Raw genomic sequence first — 19,955 nt, forward strand, 5'->3', positions numbered from 1 at the left:
TACAAAGTATTTACAGATGTGCAGACAGTCATGGAGTCACAGTCATTGGCCTTTTGCCTTCCATGCACCTTGTAATCAAAAATGGATTTTTTTTTAAAGGAAAAAAAACTCCAACAGAAAACCACAATGCTATTAATTTTTCTGACAAATGGGACAGAAATAAAGTCATATACATCAAAGCCTTTGGAAAATTGCCAGAAACAGCTGAGGGGCTTTGGGTATGGAAATCTCAGTTCCAGATTCCTTGTGTTTGTTTTAGCATTGCTACAACTCAGATATAAACCATGCATGGTAGGGGCCAAAGGTCAACTGAGCAGAAATGATCAGCTGGTAACAGCTAAATGTCTTTATTTATTTATTTTTTAATATATCTTTATTGATTTCAGAAAGAGGAAAGGAGAGGGAGAGAGAGAGATAGAAACATAAATGATAAGAGAGTCATTGATCGAACCCACAACCCAGGCATATGCCTTGACTGGGAATCAAAACCCGATCGCTTGGATCCTAGGTCGAAACTCAACCACTGAGCCACGCCTGGCCGGGCTAAATGTCTTTAAATGAGTTATTTTTTTTTCTTTAAAACACAGGTCTCAACCTAAATTTTTTTGCTATAAAAAAGTACAAACCTGGAGATTATTATGCTAAGCAAAATAAACCGGTCAAAGAAAGACAAATATCACATGATCTCACTTATATGTGGAATCTAATGAACAAATAACTAACAAACAAAATAGGACCATAGACATGGAAGCATGGAGCAGACTGATAGATCTGAGGGAAGGTGGAAGGGAGGGAAGAAAGAGGTTAATCAAAGAATTTATATGCATATATGCATAGCTCATGGACACAGACAACAGACAGGTGAAGGCCTGGGGAGAGGTGGGATCCAGGTGGAGGGGGACAAAGGGGGGAAAATGGGGGATATCTGTAACACTCAACAATAAATAAATTTTTAAAAAATTACAATCAAGTTCAAGGAGTAAAAATATTAGACATGTGCTTTTCATTAGCAATTGTTTTTTTAAAACTATGAAATGTTCAATGTTTGTGTGTCCCTTAGAAGTAAAGCTATTCAAAAAACCACTATTTTACTTGAAAATCAGAATCCTCATGGGACTTGAGTTATAAATGGAAGAAGTCCCAGTGATTCCATTAGGGCTTAGTTTTAGGGTAAAAGAGAGTTTGGAGACTCCCTTTTGAGATCATACTACACTTTTCATCTTCTGGATGCTTATGCTTTTAAGACTCAGTTTAATTTTATTTGGAAAAAATCAGTAGCTCATATGCTACCTCCACTGTTAGACTCAGACAAAAAATCTTTGTGAGTTGTCCTGTTTTTATTCTGAGCAACACAAACTAGAAGGGATTTGATTCTACTTCATTCCACTGCTTCTTTTGGACATGTTATGGCATACAGGCTTTGAATATGACCCATTAATTTGTTCATACTATCTGCTCAGGAAGGTCCTATTTTGCTCAGTAGTCCTTCATGCTAAGAAGCAACTTGACAAAAGTTCCACTGTTATGTTGGGGCTCAAGTTTGTGAGCTTGGAACCGTCATTCATTTTGGAGGAAAAACTTGATTTCAAACAAAGCTGTGATGGCCCCAGGCTCTACCCACCAACGGGGACAGAGGAAAGAGCTGGTAGGAACTATCTACAATTATGCTTACAAAGCCACAGCTTCACTGGTTTTTCTTGCTGAGACTGTGCTCAGGGTAGGGATGTCCTGTCCTGGAAACTCCCTTGTCCACGTGGTAAATTTCCCTTAAAACTAAAAGTAACTGTTATGTGGAAGAGTCCTGAGAACATGTATATCTTCATCTGAGGTTCTTCTTCTCAGCTAATGCAGCCACCTAGGTTGGAAGCTGAGGTGATCTTAGAAAATGGCAGAAAAAAAAGATTTTGCTTCATTCTATATTTGCTAATAATAATAATAATAATAATAATAATAATAATAATAATAATAAAAGGTTTTAATTTCCTTGTATTTTATCTTTGACTGATTTAGTTTAAAACTTCTGCATCCTCTGGTTTCTGCTTCTGAAGCTATCAGGACAGTCAAGTTGCTTCTGGGTTGGGTTAGGCAAAAGAGAGAGACAAAATGATCTGAAATAACAGACCCTTTTCAAATGTCCTGTAAACATGTCAGAAATGTGCTAATGAGTGGACAAAAATATTTATATAAATAGAAAATTTATAAAATGTCAAAGTAACAGAGGGCAGATTTTCATCCAGAGTCTGGAACATCAAGAACAGAGATTTGTTCCTTCCTCATATCCCACACCTCCAAGCCTTGCTATCTCCCTTTCTCTCCCTATACTCCTCACATTATAACTTAAGACTTTTCACAAAATCATTAAGTTATGGAAATGCAATTGCATTAGTTTATCTCTAATGTTTTTTTCTCATACTATAGATTGAAAAACTGAGTCCCAGGGAAGGGAAGGGAAGTAATTTACCAAGATCACACAAAAAGGTTTGGCAATAGAATCAAGACTGGACCACTGGTTTTCTAATTTCTAATCCATAATTCGCCTTTGGGCTTGAACTAGTGTTTTCTTATGACCTAACATCACCATATTCCTCCCTTCCTTTCCCAGAATAAATTAAATGGGACAATCATTAGTAACGAAGATAGCTGATGCATAAACAAAGTCTTTCAACCTTTTTCTCTGAGTAGCTTAGGGAAAATTGAGCTTATTGGGGCACATAACAATGTCTAAGTCTAGAAAAGGGTGCTTAATAAGTGAGTCACCAGCCTGTTTCCATGGAGAACAGAATGAAAGTGGGGGAAGAAGCTGAAATTAGAGTAATGAAATTAAAGTTAAATTCAGTATATTTGATGCATAATTAATTGTAATGGGGTTTGAGGAGTAGAGTAAATTGCTTGAACAATCCCATGCCCCATGTTGTTCTGTTGGGACATCCCTCTTTGAATTTTCCTCAGTTTATTCTAGCTGTTTCCCATGAATCTATCACACAACTCAGGAAAGGAGAGAAGTTGCTGATCAGAAAAAAAAAAAATGGAAAAGACAGACCTTCCTGCTTCCATTCTCAATGACTCATTCTTATGCATGTGTGATGGGAGCACATCTGTCAGCTCATAGACCCCAGGCCTAGTAAGAGAAACAATCCAGTCTTCCACCTTCCAGCACATTGTTTCTACCAAAGCTAGAGGCACAAAATTTACCTTGTCAGTATTATTATTATTATTATTATCATTATTATTTTGCACAAAATTTGAAGGAGAATGTGCTAGGATGATTTGGACTTAAACTGCCTTTCACTCGCCTCACCCATTCTCTGGCCTAACTACTGTCTCTAGTTCCTAGGCCCATTGCCTCTTAAAATTGTCCTGAAGTATCTCCCTGTTGGCTCAGTTTTGCACTTTCTGAAAATGCATAGTATTATCTGGAAGCTTGGAAACTATCACTGTGAACCCTGTTTTCAGATCTAGAAGACTGTTCTCAGAACAAATCCCAGAGCACATGCTGCTATCCCAGAATACATCCTGACCAGAGAATGTCTTATTTTGTTCCATTTACATAAATCATTCTTACAATGCTATTGTGACTTCATTCTTTTCACATTGTCTCTAAGGTGGAACATTCTCAAAGTTTCTACACAGGGGACTTTCTGAAAGTCTAAATGAATTAATTATGTTCAATGTTTCATTCTTACCTACACGTAACATCTCTAATAATTCCCATAAGTTAGGCAGACCTGAGTTCCTACGACAAGAACAATGAAGAGATTACTCTCTAAGTGTGTGCGTTTCTATGTGAACATCACACCATAGCTTGCTGCACCAAACAATTCTAAGAAGTTTATCTTGATGAGGTTTATATGGGTGAAGGATGAGTAAGATGCTATTTTCAGGAGTAATATTTTAGGATCCAAGTACTCAACAAAAAACAAAAACAGAAAATACTACTCAAATAAACTAGAAAACTGAAGAGAAGACCTTTGTCCTAGGTTTCAATGACTTTATGGACTTAAACAGGCCCTCTGGGGATAGAAGCATAAAGTGTTATCTGCTACACAGAAACTGTCTCTGAGTAAGCTAAAACGGGAAGTTTATGGAAATTCATAAGCTGAATATAAGCCAGATTGCCCAGCTGTATGATGCCCTCCTAGGAGGTGATATTTCTTTAGTTTTGTAAAATTTTCAATAAAATAATTTTGAATACTTCAGCTTTGATCCAGCTGAGCTACAGAGAATCAAGGAAATTACCCCTTTTCTATCTTTGGATGTGAGCATTAGCAGGGACACAGAACCCCTCTAAGTCCAGAGTTGTGGCTATCAAGAGTAAATATCTCGAAAGAAAAGTGATTTATTTATGCAGAAGTTGGGCCAATGAGTCTTTTGCCCTGACCAATCAAGGTGGTTTTCTTCACAGTACCAGTCTTGGAAGAGTTTTCTTTTGTTTGTTTGTTTTATAGAAACCATATCAAATGTCTCTATATGGTGTGGGTTGCCTCTGTGTTTTTGTGTGCTTAAAGATTAAGCAAGTAGTTAAGAGCATAGACTGCAGCCATGCCACCTAGCTCCACCACATTCTAGCTGTATTTTATCTAGCTGTACTTCAGTTACATTAGCTCTGAAATTATTGTAACAGTGTCTGCTTAATAAGATTGTAGTGAGGATTAGTTGTATTAAACTGTTTAAAGTATATAGCACAGTGTCTGTCACTATGCTCAATTAATGCTAGCTGTGGCTGCTATTGTTTTATTATGGTTAATGCTCAATGTTATTATTATTATTTATTATGGACTCAATCAGTCTCCAGAGTATGAAAAGCAAAAACATTGATCTGACATTTACAGACTGTTTTCAAAGCCCTTTTTATGGGAAAGCCATGAGTGATTGAAAACTCAGCAGCTCTGCACAGCAGCAGCTGTTTATGCCAATAAATTATCCATTGTGGTCAGTTCTCCAACTTCCCTCTAGAAGTTTTACAAGCTCTCGTTTGTTTATTTCACAAATAAACAAAAATGCTTATTTGTGATAATTCTTCACACTTGACGTGTCAAGGTTAACTATCCATGCATGACACATCCTACTATTTTCTCTGGAATCTCAGCCTTCTCTGCCAGGAAAGACAATTTAAGAGTGGGATTGCCTTTAAAAAGTAGAGAGCTTACTTCTTCTGCTCACAACTCCTCATTCCAGAAGTTTCACTTATTTTTCTTTTGTTGCTTGAATGATAAACTACACTGTGATCATCATTATACAGCATCATTATACAGCAGTATGGAACCCTATAGAGTTCATTTCAGAAATCACTTTCCTATTTAACAGCCTTACCTCCACCTTGGTTTGATAAAGAATTCTAACCATCCAGATGTTTGACCTGGTCCCATTATTTCTTCTTTGTCTCACTCTGCCGTGTTTCCCTCTAATGTCCTTAAGAGCAAAATAAGATAGGAGGGTGGCACAGAGAGATAAATATGTACTGGTTGCATACTACGACTCTCCCAAGTATTTCACTATACAGGATACATTCATTCTCTCATTATTGCTCGTGTCTAGAGAATGCATACCATTTATTGAAAACAGTAATGTCAGCTATTTCATAGATTCTGTCTCGCTTAATCCTCACACACTAACCCTCTGAAGTAGGTATCATTATTCCCACTGTATATATGAAAAAAACACAAATCAAAGGCTGAAGCAACTTGCTTAAGGTTATGCAATCAATGAGAATGTAGAAAAAAATATTAGAAAGTAGAGAGACAAACTTTGAACCCAAGAAGATCCATCTAATTCTAAAGCTTATGTTCACTCCCTACAAAAGAATAAGTAATTGGCTTAAGAAATTATTTAACTACTTGTCAAACTCTTAAAATATTTATAATGAATTATAATACTTTCAGTTTTAAAGAATGATTAAAGTATTGTTTAAGGCATAAAAGAATAATATGATTAAAAACATGTATGAATCTTAAGAATATCATGCTAAATTAAATGTCAGAAAGAAAAAGTTAAGAACCATATGATTTCACTCATATGAGGGATATAAAACTGAAAGCAACAAATGAACAAACAAGGAAAACAAAAACCAAAAACTCATGAACACAGACAACAATATTCTGGTTACCAGAGGAAAGGGAGTTGGGGGTAGTAAAGGGTAAAGGAGGTGAAACACATGGTGACAGAAGATTTGACTTTAGGTGGTTGGCATGCAATGCAATATACAGATGATGTATCATAGAACTTTACCTTCGTAAAACTATGTAATCTTATTAATCAATGTCACCCCAATAAATTTATTTTAAAAATAAATAAAATAAAATTATAATAAATTAATTGAGACCTGCACATTTTCAGATATCAGCTCCTGAGATTTTATTCTCATCATCTATCATGTAGATTATTGGTTACAACTTAATTACAATCAGACACTGAAAGAAGCAAATTAGATCATGATATGAGGGAGCTGGGAATATTATAAATTAAACTAAAAACAAAGGAAAGTTATAATAATCAGATTCTTGCTAAGTTGTTGGTGTCTAATATTAACTTAATATGTTGCCCCTTTTAGGATATTTGCATTTCAGAAAAATTCTGCCTTTAACTTCAAAAAATGAACTTTCAATTATAGATTTTCAGTCAGTTTTGCAGGCCTGCTGTTGAGCTGGCTGAGAAAAGGTACATTTTCCATGCATCCCTAATAAAACCATAGAAGACCTGCCCTGCCTGCTTTATCCTCATCAGTTTATAATTTATCTGAGACATATAAATGTATGCTTCTCCCATCAATGCCAACCTTGTTTATAGCTATGCAGTAGTATATACCAGAAATGTTATTGGTCAATATCTTCAGGGTGCTCAGAGTCTAAAGAGAGATAAAGGATGCATTAGTTCCAGTTAACAGGGTATAGTAGTTATTAATGCTATTCACCAGATATTTCTGATTCTTGATCCTTTCAGGCACATAGTAGAGTTTCCTTCTTGGATCCCGCGTGCTTGATGGGGCCATATGACTTATTGTTGGTCAAGGATTTGAGAAAGGAAATGATGTTGGCACTTTCTAAGCTGGGGCACTTAATTGTTGTGGTGAAACCCTCCATAGTTCTTTCTTTCTGGCATAACGATCAGCAATGTTTGAGATGATGGCTAATCTGCCAGCCTGCATCCCTAAATAGCTATAATAAAAAAGTCCTCCTGCTGATGTGCAGTTGAATAGATGGCATGGGTAAGATATAAACCTTTATGATTTTGCACCAATCAAATTTTGGACTTGTTTGTTTTCATAGCACAGCCTGGGCCATCTTGACTAATACTTCAGGCTTACCTGGGAAGTGGGGCTTTATTATTTATTTATTTATTTATTTTTATTTATTTATTCATCATTCATTCATTTAACAAATATTTTTTTGAGGCCTACTTTGAATGTTGAATTCTTGGAAGGGGACTGAAAATGAGAAACTGTTCAATTTCATGAGGAAACAGATACAAATATAGAATCATTCGCAAACCTGCCATATAAGAATTAATTTCCCAAGTCAGCATAAGTTTCAAACTAATAACAAATAATATTTAGTACTTTTTACTCTGTGTCAAGCACAATAACAAGTATTTTATATATGCTATCTCATTTTACCTCATTTAATCTCATCAATTCTATAATGTAGAAACTATTATTAATACATCTTTTTACTGATGAAGAAACTGAGGCTTACAGAGGTGAAATAACCCACTGAAAGTCAGAAAGCTCAGAAATAATGGAGGTGACATGTTTTTTTAAAATATATCTTTATTGACTTCAGAGAGAGGAAAGGAGAGGGAGAGGGAGAGATAGAAACATCAATGATGAGAGAGTCATTGATCAGCTGCATCCTGCAACCCGGGCATGTGCCCTGACTGGGAATCGAACCCTGATCGCCTGGATCCTAGGTTGATGCTCAACAGCTGAGTCACACCTGGCAGGGCTGGAGGTGACATTTAAATGTAGAACTATAGTTTTGATAAGGGAAAACTGTGTCTAAAATGGCCGACAGCCCCCCCCCCCCCAGCCGGGGCTTCCCCTATTGTCATCCTGCTATGTTCCCCTGCGCACCAAACCAGAAAGGGCTTTTCCCCACCCTAAGCAAGGTATAGCTGCCAGGTAGGCGGAGGCATGTACGGTATATAACTCTTTGCCCGATTGTGCTCGGGGCTCTGACTTTGGACTTGGACTCTTCTGGGCCTGCCAGAGTAAAATAAACCTCCTGTACCCCGAGCCTCTGAGTGCTGCTTGGTCTTTCCATAAGGTGAACGTCTCCGGTTCCACAACAATTTCACTAGAGAATTGCTGTTTTTCACCATTGTATTTTACTGCCTTGAAAAATTAAAGGAATTCAAAAGAGATAATAATCAATCTGGATAGTGTAATAATAATTTAAAAATCTATGTGAAGAAAGTGAAAAATCCAAGTCTCATTTTTTTAACCATTGGAGTTAATCTCTTTCCCACAAGCATTTGGCTTACGTGCCTCAGAAGTTTGAACTATTTGATCTCTTTTCCTATCCATTGACTGTTATGGAGATGACCATAAATTTTAAAGGAGAAGGTGAAAGAAGCCTTGGGAAAGACTAAACTGAATAAGTGAGCTCTGAAGAACTAAAAGTACCATATTATCTAAGAATGAAGCGTGGGTGAAAACTCAGATTCTGTTGGCAAGAATTAGTTTTTTTCTTCTTGCTTTCTCTCATCAACTATATTTCTTTTATAACTGGTCTACCAAGAAGCTTATGGGGAAAATATATGCTCATTGATATTAACTAGACCAAACTGTGTTTTTTTCCCTAAAAGTGTCTTGTCTCAAGCTATGGAGTTACAGAGCACACCACACTAAATAGTGGAGATTCATCAATTTGGGTTCAGGTCATTAGCAGAGTGTTACTGCTTAAAATAATATTTTTCCTTGAGGATTGTGGCATTTTTATGCAGGGTCTGTGATGCAAATCGTGAAAAAGTAGGTTCAGTGACTGTTTTCAGCTGAAAAAGCCCTGTTTCCCATTGTTGCCACTGGCTGGTTAGGAACATGTGCATTCCTTTATAGTGCTGGTTTACAGTGTGTGCTTCCATAGTTATTTATCCCTGTTATGACATTGCTGTTTTTTGTTGACAGGGAGGAAGGTAAGATGGACTTTGACCCTTATGACCTTTGCGTGCTGGTGTTAAGTCCCATGAATGTGTTACCTTACATGGCAAAAGAGGCTTCGTAGGTGGAATTAAGGCTGTTAATCAGCTGATTTGATATCGGGAGATTATCTTGGATTTACAGGTTGGCTCACTGTAATCACACAGGCTCATGAAAGTGGAAGTGGAAGATAAAACAGTTAGAATGATGCAACACAAGAAGGAGGCAGAGCAAGACTGGAGGCATGGAAAAGACTAAACATGAGGTTGTGGCTTTGAAATTAGAGTAAGAAGGTCATGACCAGAGAATGTGGGCACCCTCTAGAAGCTAAGAACCATCTCCAGCCACCAGCCAAAGAAAAAGGACAGCAGTCCTACAACTCGAATGAGCTTGAAAGTAAAGTTTTTCTTAGAGCCTCCAGAAAGAAATGCAGACTTGTCAATACCTTGATTTCAGCCTTGTGAGACTCTAAGCAGGGGCTCAAGCAGAGCCACACTTTACCTAGACTTATGACCTACAGAACAGTAAGATAATATGTTTGTGTGGTATTAAGGTGCCAAGTTTGTTGTAATCTGTTACAGGCACAACAGCAAACTGATACCACAGAAATACAAATGATTTTAAGAAAATATTATGAACAATTATATGACAACAAACTGGAAAATCTAGAAGAAAAGGATAAATTCCTAGGAATATACAACCTTACAAAAAAGAATCAGAAAGAATCAAAATCTGAATAAAACAAGTACAACTAATAAAATTGAAGCAGTCATTTTTAAAATCCCAGTAAATAAAAGTTCTGGACCAGGCAGCTTCACAGGAGAATTTTACAAAACATTAAAAAAAATTAACATCTATCCTTCTCGAATTATTCAAAAAAATTCAAGAGGAAGACAGACTCCCAAACTCATTTTAAGAAGCTAACATTATCCTAATTCCAAAAACAGATAAAGATGCTTCAAAGAAATAAAATTATAGGCCAGTATCCCTGATGAACATAGATGCTAAAATCCTAAACAAAATATTAGCAAACCAGATTCAGTGTACATTAAAAAGATCATACACCATGACCAAGTGGGATTTATTTCGTGGATGCAAGGTTGGTACAATATCTGCAAATCAATAAATGTGATACATCACATAAGCAAAGTGAAGGATAAAAATCACATGATCACATCAATAGAAGCATAAAAGCATCTGATAAGATCCAGAGCCCATTTATGATAAAAACTCTCAGCCAAGTGGGAATAGAGGGAACATACCTCAACATAATAAAGGCCATATATGGCAAACCCACAGCAAATATACTCAATGGGCAAAAATTAAAAGTGCTTCCCTTGAAATAAGGAACAAGAAAGGGATGCCCACTTTCACCACTCTTATTCAACATAGTACTGGAAGTCCTAGACATAGCGATCAGACAAGAAGAAGAAATACAAAGCATCCAAATTGAAAAGGAAGAAGTAAAACTTTCATTATTTGCAGAAGACATGATACCGTATATAGAGAACCCTAAAGATTCCAATAAACTACACTAACTGTAAAGTAATTCAGTAAAGTAGCAAGATACAAAATAAATATCCAGAAAGCAGTTGCGTTTTTATGTACCAATAATAAGCTGTCAGAAAAGGAAACAAAAATACATCCCATTTACAATTGCATCAAAAATAAAATTTAAAAAAGCCTTAGCAGGTTTAGCTTAGTGGTTAGTGCATTGGCCTGAGGACTGAAGGGGTCATAGGTTTGATTCCAGCCAAAGGCACATACCTAGGTTGCAGGCTGGATCCCTGGCCTGTCATGGTATGTGCAGGAGGCAACCAATGAATGTGTCTCTCACATTGATGTCTCTCTCTCTCTCTCTGTCTCTCTCTCTCTCTCTCTCTCTCTCCCCCTTTCACTCTCTCTGAAAAGCAATAGAAAAAATGTCGTTGGGTGAAGGTTAAAAAAAAAGATAAATAAAAAATAAAATAAAATACCTATGAAAAAATTTAATCATGGATGCAAAAGGTGTGTACTCAGAAAATTATAAGACACTGAAGAAGATACAAATAAGTGGAAGCATATGCCATGTTCATAGATAGGAAGAATTAACATCATTAAAATTTCCATACTACCAAAAGCAATGTGTAATTTCAACAATATTTCTATGAAGATACCAATGGAGTATTTCACAGAACTAGAACAAATATTCCAAAAAGTTATATGGAAACAAAAAAGACCTCAAATAGCCACAGCAATTTTGAGAAAGAAGAAAAAAGTTGGAGGAATTACGCTACCTGATATCAAACTATATACAAGGCAACAGTGTCCAAAACAGAATGGTACTAGCATAAAAACAGACATATAGATCAATAGAACAGAATAGAGAGCCCAGAAATAAATAAACCCACACCTTTATGGTGAATTAATATTTGACAAAGTAGGCAAAAACATACAATGCAGTAAAGATAATCTCTTCAATAAATTGTGTTGGGAAAAATGACAAATACATGTGAAAAAATGAAATGAGACCACCTTCTTACACCATATATAAGAATAAACTCAAAATGGATTAAATACTTAAATATAAGACTCAAAACCATAAAAATCCTAGAAGAAAACATATGCAGTAAAATCTTCGACATTTTTCATAGAAATATTTTTCTGATATATCTTCTCAAGCAAGGGAAACAAATGAAAAAATAAACAAAAGGGACTACTTCAAAATGAAAAGTTTTTGCACAGCAAAGGAAACCATCAACAAAATGAAAAAAACAACCCACTGAATGGGTGAACATATTTGCCAATGATACATTTGATAAGGGGTTAATATCCAAAATTATATAGAACTTATACAACTAAACACCATAAAAGCCAAACAACCCAATTTAAAAATGGGCAAAGTGAAATAAGCCAGTCAGAGAAAGACAAATATCATATGATCTCACTTATATACGGAGTCTAATCAACAAAATAACATAAACAAAATAGAAACAAAAGCATAGACACAGAACAGACTGATAGCTGTCAGAGGGGAGGTGGGTTCGGGGCTTGGTGAAAAAGAAAAAAAAATACACACACACACACACACACACACACATATACACATGACACATAGTCACAAACAACAGTATGGTGATAGCCAGAGGGAAATGGGGTCAAGGGAGGTGGAAATAGGCAGTCTATCACAAATTTGCAGCCAACATCATACTCAATAGGCAAAAACTAAAAGCATTTCCCTTAAGATCAGGGACAAGACAGGAATGTCCGCTTGCACCTCTCTTATTCGACATAATACTGGAAGTCCTAGCCACAGGAGAAATAAAAGCCATCCAAACTGGAAAAGGAGGAAGTAAACTGTCACTATTCACAGATGACATGATATTGTACCCTAAAGATTCCACAAAATAACTATTAGATTTAATAAATGAATTGGATACAAAATAAACATTCAGAAATTGATGGCATTTTTATATACCAATAATGAAATCTCAGAAAGAGAAACTAAAAAAAAATCCCATTTACCACTGCAACAACAACAACAAAAATAAAGTACCTAGGAATAAACTTAGCCCAAGAGGTAGAAGAGTTGTACTTAGAAAACTATAGGACATTGAAAAAAAAATAGTGTGAGATACAAACAAATGGAAGTGATGGGAGGGGCACATAATAGAAATAGAATCACAGGTGTTTAATAGCTACTCACTATAAAGAATAGATTTTCCTAGACCCTGGGAAACTGAAGGATGTGTTACAAGAGAACAGGCCCTAAAGATAAGGTAGCCCAGATCAAGGACAGAACCTATCTGAAGGGAGACCGTGTTCAAGGTTAATCTTTGCAGCATTCCGAGGCTAATCTTTGCAAGAAGAATGAAAGGAGGCAAACCCTGGGAATTCACTAACTTTAGATTTTTTCCCACCCACTAACCCTTGTAAGGATTTGTTTAAATGAAATGTTAGAGAGCAGTTTTTTAGGGTTTTATACCTGCTGCTCACTCCATATTGCAGGCAATATTAAATAAACACTCATAATGATTCAACCTTGTCTCTGCTTATTGGTTCAGTAGTGATAGGCAGGCATGGACTTGATTTTGTGTCTGGTTTCAAATTTGGCAACTGCGGGAGGACTGAAAAGCAGGACCTTTCCCCATGTAAGTAGCAGAGATCCCACTGGCTGCCTGGACTGGGGGTTCCCAGGGTTGAAATCTGGACTTTTTTTGCTTTCAGTGCTGCCACGAATTTTCCTGTTGTGTTCCACTTTTGGTTCCAGCAATCCCATCATGTCACTTAAGTAGAATTGAGCATTTCTTTGTGTGGATACCAGAAACATCTGCTGCCTACCATCTGGGTTGAGCCTGATCAGCTCCCGATTGCAAGAGACTCCCCATGGTCCTTGCTTAGTCTTTGAACCCGACCAGCTCCAGGTCAAGACATTGCTCTGCTTCAGTTGTCTTCCTAATGCAGGGCATTCTGTCTAATTCTGTGGCTATACAGATAAGAGGGCATGGTAAGTCATAAAACTTTTGTCTGTCTGTTGTGCAAACTTGTAAATATTGTATATAACAGTGTTTTTGTTGGTTATTGTTTGATGTGTCTTTATTGCTTTGTTTAATTCGTTTTAAGATGGGGATATATCCCACTTAGCTGGAGGTCCCATCTGCTTGTGGCAGGCTAAACCCATGGCAGGGATTGCAGGAACTTCCTAGCAGCTACTGAGAGTTCTTTATATTAGGGACTCTCCCTGCTCTCCCTTTCAAGGCATCAGCAGCCTAAAATGCTTATCTGGTGAAAGGAAACAGATCTCTGGGGAGTCGACAGATTCCAAGCCTGACTGGGTAAGTTAAGCGGTGTGCACTCTGGTAGTCCTCCATCACTGCTGTCTTGGCTTTTTAGCCATCTGGGACTTGACAACAAGTCATCTGGGGTACCATTTTGCCAGGGGTTAAGACTGAATTTAATCCCAGTTCCTCCATGGGAGGAAATCAGTTTCTGTCTGAGAGCTCTTCTCTGTCTGAAATGAAACTTTGGTTACAATTGCTCTTTGTTTTCTTGTCTTTTGGGGACTTGCTGTTTTGTAACTCATTTGTTTTAACTTCTGCTTTGCCTTAGATTTTATTTCTGTTTCTGTGTTTTTGGGGATTTTTAAATTAAATTTATTGGGGTGACAATGGTTAATATGAACATATAGGTTTCAGGTGTGGGTTTCTGTGTTACAAGATCTGTATATTGCACTGTGTGCCCACCATCTGAAGTCATATATTCTCCTGTCACCATATATTAGGACCCCCTTCACCCTCCACCCCCTTCCTCTGGCAACTGCCACACTGCTGTTTGTGTCCATGAGTTTCAGTTTTATATCCCACATATGAGTGAAATCATATGGTTCTTAGTTTTTTCTGACTGACTTATTTCACTTAGCATAATATTCTCAAGGTCTATCCATGGTGTTGCAAATGGCAGTATTTCATCTTTTTTATGGCTCAGTAGTATTCCATTGTGTATATGTACCACATATTCTTTATCCAGTCCTCTACCACAGGACACTTTGGTTGTCTCTATCATCTTGGCCACCATGAACAAAGCTGGAATGAGCATAGAGGTGCATATATCTTTGCAAATACATATTTTCGAGTTTTTTGGGTATATACCCAGGAGAAGGATTGCTGGGTTTTATGGTAGCCCTATTCTTAATTTTTTTGAGGAATCGTCAGACTGCTTTCCATAGTTGTTGTACCAGTCTACATTCCCACCAGTAGTAAATGAGGGCTCCCTTTTTTCCATAACCTCTCCAACACTTGTTATTGCTTGTCTTGTTGATAATAGCCACTCTAATAGGTGTGAGGTGATATCTCATTGTAGTTTTGATTTGCATTTCCATAATTGCCAGTGAGGTTGAATATCTTTTCATTTATCTATTGGCTGTTTGCATGTCTTCTTGGGAGAGGTGTCTGTTCAGGTCATCTGCCCAGGTTTTGATTGGGTTGTTTGTTTGTTTGGTGTTGAGTTTTTTTGCTTTTTTTTTTGTTTTTTCATGAGCTTCAGGTGAAGAGTTTCTTTTTTTTATTATTTTTTTAAAATAATTTTTATTTTTGTTTAAAGTATTACAGATGTCCCTTTTTCTCCCCAATGACCCTTTCCCCCCTGTTCCTTCCCCCTTCCCAGTCCCTTAAGAGTTCTTTATGTATTTTGGAAACTAAACCTTTGTCAGAGCTACTGTTTGCAAATATCATCTCCCATGTAGTTGGCTTCCTCTTTGTTTTGTTGTCAGTTTCTCTTGCTGTGCAGAAGCTTTTTAGTTTGACATAGTCCCATTCATTTATTTTTGCCTTTACTTCCCTTGCCTTTGGGTCAAGTTCATAAAACATTTTCTATGACCGAAATCCATCAATTTGGTACCTATGTTTTCTTCTATGTAACTTATTGCTTCAGGTCTCACATTTAGGTCTTGGATCCATTTTGAGTTAATTTTTGCTCATGGGGACAAACTGTAATCCAGTTTCATTCTTTTACATGTGGCTTTCCAGTTTTCCCAGCACCATTTATTGAAGAGACTATCTTTACTCCATTGTGTGCTTCTGGCTCCTTTGAAAAAAGCTTCTTGGTCTTGGTTCCATCAGAGAGCCCATTAGGTCGTAGTTTAGCTAACTAGTCAATTTAAGTCAATGACTAATTAGAACTGTTTTGCCAAAGGTCTGGTAAATAGGAATAAGTTCTCTTATGCGCAAGCTTTTAGGTTTTTATATCATAAGAATTTTACTCAGAAAGAAAAATACAGAGAAATTAATCTTTTAAACACTCCAAGTCCTCCTCCTAGAGGGTCTAAACTGCAGAAGTGCCCTTAAGCAGGCTGCAGAAGAGACATGGGCCACTCCCCTCATTGTAAAGGAAAAAAATAGTACTTTTACACTAAAGCCGCTGGAGGACCGGGGGAAGGGGGTTGTTGCTGCAGTCCTGGGAAGAAGACACAGGACCTGACATCACTCCTCTCACTCTGCCTTTTCTCCAGCCCCCTAAGATTTGTCAAGGTTATGTTATCTTTGCTATGCCTCTTAAAAACACATTGAGAGATCTCAGAGGGAAGGAGGGAGGGAAGCTGGAGGAGATTAACCAAAGAATTTATATGCATATATGCATAACCTATGGACACAGACCATAGTATGGTGAAAGCCTGGGGGGCCAGATGTGGGGTAGACAAAAGGGGGACATCTGTAATCCTTTCGAGAATAAAGATAAATTTAAAAGAAAGGAAAAAATTTAAGTATATTTTCCAATGGCAAAAATCCTGTTTCTGGAAGTTATAAAATGTATTTGCTTATCTGAGGAATGTTAATTACTTACTTGTCACTAAAAAAATCAAAATCAAGCCTGGCCGAACGTGGCTCAGCGGTTGATCATTGACCTAGGATCCAGGAGATTGAGGTTCGATTCACATTCAGGGCACAGCTGATCAATGACTCTCTCATCACTGATGTTTCTATCTCTTTCTCCCTCTCCCTTCCTCTCTCTGAAATCAATAAAGATATGTTTAAAAGAAAAATCAAAATCAAGGTTTCTGAGAGTTAAAAATTATAATTAAGTTGAAAAAAATTGTATGATTTTAGTAAGATAGAATTATATTAAAATGGATGTTCTAGAGATTAAATAAAAATCCCCTAGGGTTTATAAATTTTTATATACTTTCATTTATGACTCTTATTTTTATTCTAGAATGTTATTATTTCTTGCAGAAAGGACAAGGTTTCACATCAATTGCATTGTAATCAGACCTATAACCATGTCATTTTAAGGTGTGTTTTTTTGTCATTCACAGACAGTCACTGTTTTTGTCTGATGCATTTGCAAAAACTTTCATCTTAAAGGTCCATGGAAAGGTCTGTGACTTATTCTAAAATAGAGTTTTCTGAGAATAAATTTTCAGATCATGCTTTCAAACTGGAATTATGGAAATACTGACAGATGAGTTTATTTTTATATATCGCATAAGAAAATGGTCCAATTTTATATTTTGCATGTATCTCTTCAGTTTTCCCTGCAACACTTATTGAAGAAGCTGTCTTTACCTCACTGAATATCCTTGCCTCATTTGTAGATTAAATGACCACATAAATGAAGATTTATTTCTGGGCTCTCTATTCTATTTTGTTAATCTATATATCTCTATATATTTTTATGTAAGTACCATCTGTTTTGATTATTGTAACTTGTAATACAGCTTGAAATAGGGGAGTGTGATACCTACAACTTTTTTGTGTCAAGGATGCATTGGCTATTTGGGGTCTTTTGTAATTCTATATAAATTTTATGATTTGTTCTAATTCTGAAAAAAAATATCATTGATATTTTAATAGAGATTGCATTGAATCTGTATATTGCTTTAGGTAGCAGGGGCATTTTAATAATATTAATTCTTCCAATCCATGAGCATGGTCTATCCTGCCCTTTATTTGTATCCTCTTCAATTTCCTTCTTTAATGTGTTATAGTTTTCAGAATATAGGTCTTTCTCTTTTTTAAATTTATTACTAGTTAATTTATGTTTTTTGCTGCTATTGTAAATGTGATTGTTATTTTAATTTCTCCTTGTGATCATTCTTTATTAGTGTATAGAAATACAAGTCTTTGAATATTTATTTGATATTCTGCAATTTTACTGAATTTATTTATTAGTCTATTAATTTATTAATACCTTTCTGGTGGAGTTTTTAAGTTTTTTTTATATCATCTACAAATAGTAAGAGTTTTACTTCTTTTTCAGTTTGGATGCCTTTTTCTCCCTTGTTTGACATCTGTGGCTAGGACATCCAATGTTATGTTAAATATAAATGGTGAGGGTGAGATTTCTTTTCTTTTTACTCATCTTAGAGGGAATGCTTTCAGGTTTTCACCATTTAGCATGATATTATCTGTGTGTTTGTCATGTACATGCTTTATCATGTTGAATAATGATCTTTCTCTAAACACTTTGTTGAAAATATTAATAAAAGGATGTTGAGTTTGTCAAATGCTTTTTCTGCATATATTGAGAAGATAGTTTGGTACTATCCTTTATTTTGTTAATGTGATACATCCCATTGTTTGATTTATAGATGCTGTACCTTCCCTTCCTCCCTGGGTCATGGTACATAATAATTTTACTGTGCTGTTGAATCTGGTTTATTATGAATTTGTTGAGAAATTGTGCATGCATGTTCATGAAGGATATTGACCACTAATTTTTATTTTTTGGCTTTTTTCTCTAAAATTTTTTAAATGTTCAGATTTATTTCATAGAAAATAGTAAGTACAATGAACACCCATATACCCCTCACTTTCTTTGTTTGTAATGTCTTTGTCTGGTTTTGGTATCAGGGTAATTCTGACCTTGTAGAATGAGATTAGAAGCATTCCTTCTTCTTCAATTATTTGACATATTAAGAAATATGGGCATGAGGTCTTCTTTATATGCTAAAATTCACCTCTATAATCAATGGTCTTTGACTTTTATTTGTTAGAATTTTTGAAAAAATATTACTGCCACAATATCATTGGTAATAAATGAGATGTTTAGATTTTCTATTTCTTCCTGGTTCAGTCTTGGAAGGTTATATCCTCTAGAATTTATCATTTCTTCTAGATTGCCAATGTTTTTGCCATATAACCTTTAATAGTAATCTTCAACAATTGTTTGCATTTTTATGGTGTTGGTTATAGCTTCTAATTTATTGATGATTTTATTTATTTTGGCTTTTTCTTTATGAGTTTGGTTAAAGGCTTGTCAATTTTATCTTTTCTTTTTTTGAAAATCAAGATCTTTCCTTGTATATTATTCATTTATTTTTATTTTTAATTTATTGTTGACACTATGAGAGATATCCCTATTTCCTCCCCCTTTGCCCCTTCCACTCAGCCCCTGTACCCTGCCACTTTCACCACAACATTGTCTGTGTCCATGTGCTATGCATATATGCATATAAGTTCTGTGGTTCATCTCTGCCAGTTCCCATTACCCTCTTCCCCTCTGAGATCTGTCAGTGTGCTCCATGTATCCATGCCTCTGTTCCTATTTTCTTCCTCAATTGATTTTCTTCATTAGATTCCACATGTGAGTGAGATCATATTATATTTGTCTTTCTCTGACTGGCTTATTTCACTTAGCATAATAATCTCCAGGTCCATCCATGCTGTCAAAAAGGGTAAGAGATCCTTATTTTTTACACCAATGTAGTATTCCATTGTGTAAATGCACCATATATTTCTTATCCACTCATCTATTGATGTGCACTTGGACTGTTTTCAGATCTTGTCTCTTTAAAATAACACTGTTATAAACATTAAGGGTGCATCTATTCTTTCTGATTGGTGTTTCGGAATTCTTAGGATATATTCCTAGAAGTATGATTACTGGGTGAAATGACAGTTCCACATTTAATTTTTTGAGAAAATTCCATACTGTTTTCGATAGTGGCTGCACCAGTCTGCATTCCCACCACCAGTGCACTAAGGTTCCCTTTTCTCCACATCCTCCCCAGCACTTGTTGTTTGTTTTACTGATGGTAGCCATTCTGGCAGGTGTAAGGTGATATCTTATTGTAGTTTTAATTTGCATTTCTCTGATGATAAGTATGTGAATGCCAGAGAGAAAAGGGGGGCAAGGGCTGGATGGAGGTAGGCAAATGGGGGGGGTGGGGAATGGGAGCATCTCTAATAGTTTAAACAATAAAAATAAAGTTAAAAAATAAAATAACAAGAAGAAGACAATTCAATCAAAAATGGGCAAAGAACCTGATTAGACACTTCTCCAAAGAGGACATACAGATGGCCAAGAGACATATGAAAAAGTTATCAATGTCCTTAATCATCAGAGAGAT

General features: G+C 36.1%; 1 pseudogene; it reads right to left on the bottom strand.

The window, feature by feature from the left end:
* The window catches only part of LOC148090484 (vascular endothelial growth factor receptor kdr-like), a 269,330-nt pseudogene that overhangs the window by 153,240 nt on the left and 96,135 nt on the right, over positions 1 to 19,955 (bottom strand).

The sequence above is a fragment of the Miniopterus natalensis genome, chromosome X, assembly GCF_054644295.1.
Source record: "Miniopterus natalensis isolate mMinNat1 chromosome X, mMinNat1.hap1, whole genome shotgun sequence".
Lineage (NCBI taxonomy): Eukaryota > Metazoa > Chordata > Mammalia > Chiroptera > Miniopteridae > Miniopterus > Miniopterus natalensis.